Source organism: Drosophila mauritiana, chromosome 3L (genome assembly GCF_004382145.1).
Source record: "Drosophila mauritiana strain mau12 chromosome 3L, ASM438214v1, whole genome shotgun sequence".
Taxonomy (NCBI): Eukaryota; Metazoa; Arthropoda; class Insecta; order Diptera; family Drosophilidae; genus Drosophila; species Drosophila mauritiana.
In genome coordinates, this window is record NC_046669.1 from 14,945,354 (window position 1) to 14,951,353 (window position 6,000).

Below are 6,000 nucleotides of genomic sequence, written 5' to 3' on the forward strand. Positions count from 1 at the left end.
TACACAAATGAAGTCTGCTCTCTGGCTGCGGGTCGCATTGTGTCTGTGTGCGAGTGTGTTTGAATGCACTTTGAGTGCATTTCGCGAGCCACTTGATGCAACCGCAAGCAATTCATATTCATATGAAAAGTACTCAACAATCACCGCACGGACTGAGAAAAAAGCAATATACAAATTGTATATTATGCTGTGAACCACCAACGATTTAATCAAGACTTAAATACTTCGTAAATACTTACGTAATTTTCACAATACACGTTTAGTATATGTATTCTCGTCGAATTCAAGAGGTTGTAATCTGTTGCAACGACCGTTTTTTCCGGTGCATCCACACGCATTACGCAATGCCATCCTCCTAACCACCCCGCCGCCACTCAACCACTCGGCTCCTGTTCCTGTTTATCCTTCCTGTCCCGCCGAGGTGTTGGCACGCACTTTTCCATGGAGTGGATGGTAAAGGGACACGGATAAGAGGGCTACGGGTGCTGACCACACCCATTTTGGCCTGGTTGGCGCACTCCTCGCAACAGGGTAACATGAACTATGCATGCAGCTCAGTGCGGGATTAAGAGACACACACACAAAATTTAATTTCATATAATTGCTTTTTCCAAAGCCCATTTAAATTATAATGCCTGCCGGTGGGCGGGGCTCAAGGGGGGCGTGGCAGGTCATTGATGCATATTTATGGCATACGCAGAGACAGTCGTGGATGAATTGATATTCCTTTGATTTGTTGCTCCTGCATTCCTCGAATGCAGTCGCTTTTAGCATTGCAGTTGCAATTAGACGGCATTTCCCATCATCGACCATAATTCACAGAAGTGGACATTTTCACAGATTTTTTCCCAGCTGATTTTTACACTGCATATGTGTGTTTGCGTTACTTCAGTTTATTAATGCAATGCAATTAGTAAAAATTTGTCAGTTAATGGCGTCCAACAGCAACCAAATAAATAATCTACCCTCCCGCTGGGTGTCCCAATTTTAATGCATTTTAGCAATAAATAATATCACACACGCGAACATAAACACATACGAATGTATGATAGCGCATAAATTTATGCTATTTCTATGGCAAAAGCTCATTAATAAATTGCCAAAATTAAAAGCTTTTTATATTATCAGCATGGATATAATATATTTAGCAAGATATTTGGGTGACACAAATGAAGTTAAACAAAACTAGGTCCAGTACACAAATAAACAGGCCAATTGCAATTACGGTTGAACAATCTCTTCAGCCAAGTTTCGCCATTACGCAATTAATTGCCGCAATTCTGTGGCTAAACAGCACTTTAGTTGAAGACTTTTGCGGAAAAATGCATTCAATTTTAAAGAGTGCCCCAAAAACTCCAGCCAGTCGGCATCAGGCAAATGAGATGTGTCACTTAATTATTTCGGTCTACTTCAAATACCACTCAAATAACCTTGTCCACTCCTTGTCGCCTCCACTCGAAGGTGCAAAAGTCATTCATTAATTTGATTTGAATCTCTACCGAGCTCGGCAATCTGATGAGGTCACAATGGGCGAATCAAAGGTGGCCGAGTGGCGTCCATGGTTCCCAAGATCCTCACAGTTTTGCCTCAGTTTCGCCGCACTACATATAAATCCGAAAGAGCTGAGCTTAATTATGTCATGTGCTTATGTTTTATGCTTGCGTTTGCTTAATTGTGAATTATAACCTCATAATTTAGGCCGAGACAAAGGTGGGGTGTGGGGTATGGGGTATGATGTGGCACAGTACGGTTGTTTGGGTTAACAGCATTTTAATACTCCCACCCGGGCGTGGCTATATATCAGCTGGCACGCCCCCACTCACACCCCGCCCCCGTTAGCCATTCAGCCCAAGGTCCTTCTGTGTTCCCAATAAAAATCTCATTCGCTGACGCATAACTTTTACTTTTAATTAGTTGTATTATCTCCCTTGTCGGTTGCTAATTGCTTTATTGCTCGACTTGTCTGCTGCTTCCCTCGAAATTCGCTCCTTCCTGTTCGATATCACTTTTGTTTTGCTTTCGTTCGCGTCCTGTCTGTAATTTGAAATCTTTTTGTCGCAGTTTTATCAGCCAGCGAACAAAAACAGCCAAGCAGCCAGCCCACCCACTCTGGCGCCCTTTTCGGTGTCCTTGCGGACAGTTATTGATTTTTAGTCGTCTTGGCTTTGGCTTTTTGGCTGCAAAATGAAAACCAAAATCTGCTGCCATCAAGTCAAGTCAGCTGCTGGCAATTCATAAAAGCCCCGAACACTCACTCGCCTGACCTACATCCTCGATGGCCATGTGTCTGTCTCTATCTGGAATCGCTTGTTCTTGCTGCAGAGCGGGGGGCACTATGGGGTTAAGGGTGGCAGTTGGGGCAGTTGGGAGTTAAGTCTGGCTGTGTCAGTAGGGACAATGCGAATTGAACTCCTGGGGGAGAAACTGCAACCAAACCCTTTGCAGTACTCGTTAAAAATGATGCTGGAACAACAAGAATTCTCGAATCGAACGAAAGGATATCAGAGAATTTAAATATTCGGGGAGGACTACCAACTTAATCCTGGCTTGTGGAAACTTACAATTTGCCATTTCATTCGCTTTTTCGCTTCAAATATATTCTTAAATTCCTAAGTATGGTAATGGATTTAGCATATTTACTGTAGAAGCTGACAGATATGTCAGGATTGAACTTAGATTCAACAAAGTATCTATTCTAAGAGAGTTAGTTTTTGTACCTGTAAGAGAAATTTCATAAAAAGATTTTATTACATTTTAAATTTGTATAAAACACTTAAGATTGTCTTAGTCTTAGTTTCTTGAAATAAATCAAACTGCTTAAATTAATTTACCAATGATTGGCAACACTGAAAATCGTGTATATGAAGAGAAAATAAAATTATATATTTACTACTTTTCTGCAAGATTACATTGCGTAAGGCACCGCATTTCACTAAATTAACCACGACCATGTGCACTAATACCTTTTACTACCCCAGCGAAGACCTTTTTCATATGCCATTTACAAGCGATTAGAACCCTTTTGTGTCTTAGGGTGTATTAACTAAAACAAAAATTTTTGTGGCCAGGGATCGAGGGGCAGTAAGGACTGGCCCGGCTATCTGTATCCGTATCCTTGTCTCGATGCTGTCATCGTCTTGGCCCGCGTCTCGTATTTTATTTTATCACCAATATTGCCCCCATTGCCGGTCGAGAAAAATAAGATTTTCGAGAGCAATTTCTTCCCCTAGTTTTGGATGTCGCTTTTAGTTTTTAGTTTTGTGTCCCGGGCATCCGTTTCTCCGTTTGTTTGTTTGTTTGCCAGTTTGTTGTTTGTCTGTTTGCTTTGCTTTGCGTATGAGTGCGTTGTCGTCTCCGGCCACGCCCACACGCAGGGAGGCGGGCGCCGGGCGGAAGGAGGCAGGAAGAAGCAGAGCGGCCAGCGTACTCTCATTTCATTCACGAGCAATTTATTCGTCCATTAGAGCAAGGACGAGTGGAGCAGGACATGAGAGTCGTCCGCCGCTCGCCCTTCTAGGATTTCACTGTGCGTGTGTGTTGGTGAGCGAGGATGTGTGCACAGCAGCGGGCAGCAATTTAATTTACTTCTGGGTACTTACAAATATAAAGTTCAAAATATATACAAATGGAAGATCCTCGTTGATCAACTTTGAATAAATATTTAAAAATGCAGAAGCTACACTTATATGTATATATACTAGAAGTGATATATAAAAATATTTCTAAATTTTATACGATAATTTTTGTTTAAACCACATTTATTATCAGACTAATTTTAATCAAACCATTAGTATGGCCTAACTTAAGCCCTGGATTCCATCTTAAACAAATCCGACTTCAAATAATTATCTACAACTAAGGTCTTTAATGTGCCGAACCTACTTTTGTGACCCCGCCTGTCTGAGAGTGTGAGCGAGCGAGTTTGTTTTGCTTTTATTTATTCTCTGTTGTTGCTTGTCCGTTGTCTTGTGTCCTCTTTGTTTCGCTTAAGTGTGTGTTAGGATTTCCCAGCTCCACTTACTCGCCCCGACCCCCGCCCGCCCATCGCTCTTTGGGTATTACTTTACATGTGTGAGTGTGTTTCGTGTGCCGTTGTGTAGTGTCTAAATAAGTTGAGAGTCAACTTACAAAGTAAACCAAAGATTCTTAATTGGAATTTTACAAATTCGTTCGTCCTCCCATTTTCGGTTCGTCCTTTTCGCACGAGCCCTGGCAGAACTCAAATAACTTATCTGTCGCAGGCATAGTTGCATAAATGAAAACTGAAGTTGGGCAAATGCGAAAAAATAATAATCATAAAACGACAAACAAAGTAAAAGAAAGTAAAACTTGAATGTGTAACTTAGCTACCAGTCCCCGTCCCCCGCTTTCCATAGACAGCAGCCATCTCAGTCATTTGAAGGACTTGTCCCCCTGGGGGATAAGTGAAAAATTCCTCAAGGATTACAAATTCGCAGCATCTTTTGCAGTTTTTGTCTAATTTCCACACAAAGGGTCCACAGAACGGGGTGGAATTTTAAGTCTTCAAGGGTAGTTTTGTGTGCCATTATATATCCCCCGGATTGACTTGGATTTACACCAGCGAACAAAAAATCCAAGGAACCGAGATGAAGATGGAAATGTGTGACAGCTGAGGAACTCTATACAAGGATTCTGATTGATTGAAGGACTGCCATGGACTAAGCTTCTATCTGTGCGCCTGTGTCGGTTAACAAATAGATTACAGAAGGTTATTTGCATGAAATTTGATTAGGGTAGGTCAAAGAAACTAATCTGATTAGGATTGAACAACGAACGGCGCATTTGAGGCGTTTCAGAAGCTTTCTATTTGGATTGGAAGGACTCGTCGTCAGTCGGTGGGACGTTGAAAAGGGGAATTTGTCACGACGGGTTTATCAGCCTCATCAGAAGGTGAAACTATTATTGGATGCGAAGCGATGGCGAGAATGTAAAACATCTGCAATAATAAAGTCGCACATGCGTAAGCTTCTTACTTTTGAAGGACATATGCAAATGACACTTTATGAATACGAAATAGGGAAAACAATTCCTTAAATTACTTCAATATGCAAATTTGGTCTTAAAATATTAAGAAAAGGGGATTTTTAATTATAGTAAATTATAAAATGAATTTGATATTAAAATGTATATAATCTTATCCAGTTTGGAAGCCCCCATTTTTACGGCTGTCCGCCCATCATAAAGTTTCGATATATCATCCGAAGATCAATCACCGCTGATGTCAACCAATTACTTCCAAATCATTTAAGACAAACTCTTCTCAACCTAAATCTGCCATATTCCCCGCCTCAAACACCCGAATACTTAAGTCATTAGCAATCTGAGCCTTCGCCCTCATAAATGTGGGATAGGAAAAAAAGGGAGAATAATCCAGCCGCTGTCATATATATTTTATGAATCGTTTGGGCCCATCCACAAGCAAAGTAGAAGCCGCCACAGCAATTTGATTTAATTAATTTTTAATTCATTTTTATTTAATTTGTATTTTTTTTTAAATTTCTGTTTGCCCAACTTGTATGCAAAGCAACCGCAGCAAGGGGAAAAAAGCCTAGTCCGGAACCCATCAAAATCAAAGCGTTTTTCAGCCCGGAGATTTTCCGAAATGAAAAACCGAACTCTGGATCATCCATCATCATTGCGAACAGCCGACCCCCGTTACTGTCTGCTGCATATATTGTAAATAAGGCGCGGAAAAAAATTATATATATTTATTGTCAAATGTCACAGCCACGACAAAGAGTTCGAGGGCTGGGCGGCAATTCATTTTTTAAAAATTTATATCAATTTATAAAATTTTCCTCCCCATTGTAGGCTTGATTAGGTAAGGGACTCGCCGTTCTACGCCTGGTTTTGAGTTTCCCCCTTTCTGCAAAAGAGTTGAAATTTGAGTTCTTGATTAATTGTAGTCTTGGGTTTACATCGTTGGGTCTACCATAAATTCGTGTGTGTATGTGTTGTACCCTTAACCCACTGCTGCCA